Genomic DNA, 6,806 nt, shown 5'->3' on the forward strand with positions numbered 1-6,806 from the left:
ATATATATATATATATATATATATATAACATATATATGGTTCTTAAAAGAACAAGGTGTCAACTACAGGATTTACTGGAAGATATTAGCCAAGGGTAAACCTTATACCAACGGTAGTAGCAAATGCGGTTTTTGTAATATGGGAAGATGGCTCATCTGGAAAAAGTTCCTTGCACGCCGCTCCATGTCTAAATTCAAGAACTGAGCTTTTTGGATCATGTCCACATGTGACAAAATATCTGTTACAGTTTGGGCCCGCCAAGACCACGGCTAGAATCCATATTTTTACTATGTTCCTGCACAAGCTTTCCCAAATGTTTTAACTTCCATTATCTTTTTATTTTTTATATATGTATTTTCCTTTTTAATTGTGTAAATTTGTACGTGTGATTATATGTATATGTATGTATATATTTCATATGCATATATGTGTATGTGTATATATATGAGTGTAAGACTGTGTCCGTTGCATATGTGCAACTATCATGCACACGTCCCCTTCATTTTTACGGATATGCATATGTTTGTATATGTGCGGGTGTAGGTGTGTGATGGGAGGGTATATATATATATATATATATATATATATATATATATATATATGGCGATTTTCTTCCTCCATCTTCCCTTCTTTTGGACTTTCTTCTATTTCTGAAGAAGAGCTTTGCTCGAAACGTAAAATCCTCTTTCTTTCCTCTCCTGAGCGTCTAATAATACAGTACTTGTACCACGTCCTCGTGTTGTTGTCTTTTCTTGTTTGTTCTTCTTTGTTTGGATTCACCATATACATACCCCACCCCACATATATATATGTATATGTGTGTATGTAGGAGTGTAAATTTATGTCTGTATATATATACGTATATTTTTATATGTATAAATAAATATATATGTACGATGTTACGTGTATGCATGTAAACACCTATGGCTTTGGTCGGCCTGAGGATGTAGTAAAATACACTTGCCCAAGGTGCCACGCAGTGGTACTGATCTCGGAACCATGTGGTTGGGAAGCCAGCTTACCACACAGCCACGCCTATATATGACTACATGGTTTCGGGCTCAGTCTGCTGTGTGGCGCCTTGAGTGATGTCTTCTGCTATAACCTCGAGCCAACCAAAGCCTTGTGAGCGGATTTGAGAGACGGAAACTGAAAGAAGCCCGTTGTGTATGTATATATGTATGTGTGCTTGTGTTTTTTCCGCACCACCGCTTGACATCTGATGTTAGTCTGTTTATATCCTCATAACTTAGCGGTTCGACAAAAGAACCGATGGAATAAATTCCAGACTTATCAAATAATAAGTACTGGAGTCTAAACCCTTCACAGCGGTGCCCCAGTATGGCTGTAGTCCAATGACTGCCGCCATACAGCAGCCAAAAAGAGTAAAATCTCTCTTTGTGTGTATATATATATATATATATATATATATATTTATATAATGGGCATTACTAGAAAAAATAATAATAATGCCACACGCTGGACTTCTCAAAATAACCACATTTAGTACCGAATGCGAGGAAAAACAACAATTGATAAAATTCTTGTAAAATAGTTTTATCCCCTTTTGAATTTATTAATCATATATATATATATATATATATATATTAAGGAAAACCGGCAAAGTCGACCTCAGCGGAATTTGAACTCAGAACGTAGCGGCCGACGAAATACCGGTAAGAATTTCGCCTGGCGTGCTAACGTGTCTGCCAGCTCGCCGCCTTGCGAACGTTTATATATTAAGTACATATACGCACATATAAATGAGCGTTCCATGTGTGTTTGTGTGTGACGTATTTTACTATGAGAAATACATTTACAAGGACTAAATTCCGTAATACCATTTCGACCAGCAATAGACACAAGCGTGGGCATGTGGGATTTTTGTCGGTTTTATTAATTCACGACACCTGAAGAAGCTCTCTCGATTTCCAAACTTGTTTGAGCACGATCAGCTTCAGTTTGTTTCCACCTACTCAATATCTAAAAGTATGTTTGTTTAAGGTGGGTATATTTTTAAACTACATTGCAGGAGTTTAAAAATATACATAGGTTGTCAGTTTGTAGGCCCCCTCAGAGTTGTATGTTGTTCTTTGTAAACTGTCTATAAATTGTTTGGAATTCGGTAATTTTCGTCTGGATTAATGTCACGTGGCAACCTTTTTCACATAGTTGACAGGTGACTAAAAACCAGGAGACCAACGATTATAGCTGCTCAAGCTGTTACCATTACGTATTGTTTTGTGTATCGGAGATTATGTTGTTAATGTTATCCTTTATCGTTAACCCCTTGAATGCGGAAAAGAACCCTGTAAAAGAACCAGGCCTAAGATATAAGTCCTGGGGTCGATTTGTTCGACTAGAACCCATTCAAGGCGGTGCTCCAGCATAGCCGCAGTCAAATGACTGGTATTTATTAAATTGAGTCATAGGCTCTGTTCGAAGATGTTGGGTGGCATGATGTCAACCTCAGTGGAGACACACCCAAAGACCATTACAGATTGAGCGAACTTGATTTTCATGATACATGGGACATGTTAATGTGTCTCACAGCCTTTACTGTGTTCACCGAGAGTTGTGCAATAGTCATGAGGTCGGCATTTTGATACCCAGTGCGAATCATCATAATACAGCTAAGTCTTTTCCAATATTTAGCTGGCTTCCAGTCCTCCATGTCTGCTAAATTTTTCTCAACAACTTTAATCTTTATGATCTCCAACGCCATTGACAATGCCCTAATATATGTTGTTTCTGAAAGGAAGGATTTATAAAACATCGTCAAATTTAGTCCGAACACCTTGTATGTATGTATACATTTATGGTATGAATATGTATAAATAAATCTACACATAGACTCATACATACACGTGTGTGTGTGTGTGTGTGTGAGAGAGAGAGAGAGAGAGAGAGAGAGATCAACTGCTTGATATTTAGACCCCGGGATGACGAATCAATGTGTATCACTAGGATTACGAGGAGGTGCTGAAAAGACCTGGCTTTGGGTAAAAGAAAATATAGGAGGATCAGTTAATTAAGATTCTATTCAATATATTCCCCTTTCAAATTCACACACTTATTGCAGCGGTCCTTCAGTTTTTCTAAACCCTGTAAAAGAACCAGGCCTTTCTCGATATCTTTAAAATCGTGAATGTTTCAGCACCCCCTCGTAAATCCATAGATGGTTCATAAAATTTGTAGTGTTATCTAGTTGTGTTAGTAAAGTAGTGGTAATTGAAGAATTGACTACCGGAAATAAGATGAAACTGTTGACTGGTTGGCACACTGACAGCTTGTTGCCCTTTAAACCTCTTGATGCAACAACTAGAACTGGACTGAATATCTCCAATTCCAAATTGTATAATTGATATTTACAATCGACGCCAATATGTCTCCTCTATACTTGTGTGCATACTTAATTACTTCTAAGTCTTGCCAACCAATTAGAATAAAATCAGAAAAATGTCTGTTATTTTTTACGATATCCCCTCCAAACTGCATTGGGTATGAGACCGAAAGAGTACGATCGCAAATACAAGCGGGCGAAATGGGTTCCCTCCGAACGATCAATGGCGTGATGTTATTCGACTGGATGAGCAAGTCAGAGATCAGGAAACCTCTCCAGGTCTTGTCGCTACTTCTCCGCATTAAGAAGTCACAGCCCTGGTGCTTCGGATATATGATTAGAATTTCGTAGAAAATTATCACAAGACGAATTCTTCAAGCCAAGCCAACCTTGGTGTAGACTACGAATGAAATGGTTGGATAATATCCATAGTCTCAGTAGGTCACACTTGGTAAGCCAGCCGGTAAGTCTAATAACGGTTGCTTCTGATAGGACATTATGGAGGAGATGTGAGGACTGTACCTCCATGACCCTCCCAGAAATAGTGGCCGAAGAAGATGGACTGCATTGTCTTCTTTTCTACAAAGTCTGACGAGCTGATTTTATTGGAGTTACCTCTCTTCCTTGCTTTTTGGATTTTAAACACCCCTAAAAAGAGCGTATGTCTACTAATTGCAGTAATAATTTCATTTAATCGAAGTTTTTCAACTCTCTACATCACATATGCGGAACCCTGCTGTATAATAAAAAAAAGTTCATGAGTTAGATGGGCAATAATTAATTCAGGACAATGCTCCATTTTATAGTGTGATTTAACCAGAACTAAAGTTTGATAATAGAAATTTTTAAATATTGCTCGGAAATGCAAACGATAGAATGTACTTAGTTTCTGTGTATGCGCTATAGGGAGTGGGGGATAAATCTATACTATAGTACAAAAAGCTGCTAATTAATCAGTTGTGAATATGTAACTTTTACTGAAAGAAAGCAATTGTTAATACTTTCACTGTCCATAAAATTTTTATAATTTCTAATTTATATATATATATATATATATATATATATATTATCGAAATGTGATTTTGAAGATTCTTATATTATTGAAAATTTCTACTATATGCTAATAAGAAAACACAATTCTATTCGCTACAGCATTTTACATTTATATCCTTTTTCTTCTACTGTTTACTTGCAATACTTCCCCTCCATCTGTCTCCCTGTCAGTCTGACTCTGTGTGTGTGTCTCCTCTCTTTTTTCCTATCAATGTCTATGGTGAAAAGCTTGTCAGTATTTGAAAGGACACGGTAAGGTCCTGTGTATGGTGGTGTGAGAGGCCTTCTCACAGAATCATTACGAAGAAACACGTGGGTCCACGAAGCAAAATTCTTCGGGATCGAAGATGTAATAGTTTGTTGCCGGGAGATCACCGGCGGAAAATTGGTGAAATACGAACGAAATCTGTTGACGTCAGATTGCTCTGCATTTTACATTTAATGTAATGCTCGCTTACTTAAATAAATGGAGTTGCATGAAACGTGCATTCTTCTGTCGCATTCTGTGCACCAGAGATATGACGAATATCAATGGTAAATTGCGAAACAAAATCTAAGTGACGAGTTTCGCAAGGCGAGTATCTGTCGGGCTTCGAACGAAGTGCAAAAGTAAGCAGACAATGATCGGTATAGATCGTAAATTAGTAACCTTCAAGTGAGTGTCGAAAGTGTCTAACTGCCAAGTATATAGCCTAAAGTTCACGGCCGAACGTGCTATAGCGGGTTTCGGTGGGCTTAAGCTGCCTTGAGAAGAAAGCAAGAGGTTGTACTTGCTGCTTGTGATGTTGCTGCAAAACTGCACCAGCATTAAATAGTGCTCCTACAAGTACAATGCACACAAATTGGAAATTAGTAACAGAAAACTGCCCTTCTGGAATTTGTTAAACGAATATTCTTTAATGAAAAGAAAATTATCTGAGATGCTGACATAATTTGAAAAGAAATGAAGAAAAAATATTATCAGAGGCATGATATACAAATAAAGGGATAAAGATCCTTCCTGAGTCTATAAACTCATAGGATCCTTTTTCTCGTTTCCGTGGTGTATATATTCCCCACCTGGACGGGACGCCGGTCCATTGTAGAACAACTCATCTTTGCCTGTCGAGCGGACTAGAGCAATGTGAAATGAAATGTTTTGCATAAAAACACAACGTGTCGCCCGGTCCAGGAATCGAAACGACAATCTTACGATCATGAGTTCAACACTGGCCACTAAACCACACTTCTCCACTTTGCTATGATATCGGCCTTAGAATGTACACACATGACGCCTGCTACTTCTAGCAAATTAAATGACCATATAGAGGAGGAAATATTTTTGAGGTTGTTTAAGAAAGAAAGATTAACACATCGATAAAAATAATTAAATATTTACTGAGACGAATAAAGGAAACAATATTTCTAAGACGAATAAAGGATACAAAGGAAAATTTAAACATAACGTGTCAGAAAAATTTCTCAAATTAAGAATCAAGCATGAAAATATTCTTTTCTACTCTAGGCACAAGGCCCGAAATTTGGGGGCAGGGGGCCAGTCGATTAGATCGACCCCTGTACGCAACTGGTACTTAATTTATCGACCCCCGAAATAATGAAAGGTAAAGTTGACCTCGGTGGAATTTGAGCTCAGAACGTAAAGACAGACGAAATACTGCTAAGAATTTCGCCCAGGGTGCTAACGTTTCTACCAGCTCACCGTTTTCAAGCATGAAAATATTATTTAGCGACTGACAGAAAACCTTCCAGAGGGCAGTTTTTCTGTTAATCTTTTACTTGTTTCAGTCATTAGACTGCGGCCATCCTTGGGTACCCCCTTGAAGAATTATTTTAGTCGAATGAATCGACTTCAGTGCTTTTTTTTTTTTAAGCCTGGTACTTATTCTAGCAGTCTCTTATACCAAACCGTTAAGTTACGGGAGACGAAAACACACCAACACCAGTTGTCAAACACAAGCACAAGGGGGGACACACACACACACACACATGACGGCTTGTTTCAGTTTTCTCCCTCTACGAGATCCACTCATAAGGCTTCGGTCGATCTGAGGCTATTACAGAAGGCACTTGCTCAAGGTGGCACACAGTGGAACTGAATCTGGAACCATGTGGTTGAGAAGCAAGCTTCTTACCACACAGTCACACCTATGTATCTATATATATAAAAATGAGAATGTGTGTCTGTCTGTCTGTCTGTGTGTGTGTGTGTGTTTCCCTAAAACTCGAGAACTACACAACCAATTTCATTCAAATTTTACACATGTCTTACTTAGGGTTTCGGTTGTGTTTTAGTCAAAAAAATTTTTAACTTCTTGCATAGTTCGAGCCCACAGCAACATCATATCTCCTCCACTATTTAAGTATTACGTGTCAAAAGTGAAACAAAAACACTCATGTCAAATACTTTCAC

This window comes from Octopus bimaculoides, chromosome 3 (genome assembly GCF_001194135.2).
Source record: "Octopus bimaculoides isolate UCB-OBI-ISO-001 chromosome 3, ASM119413v2, whole genome shotgun sequence".
Lineage (NCBI taxonomy): Eukaryota > Metazoa > Mollusca > Cephalopoda > Octopoda > Octopodidae > Octopus > Octopus bimaculoides.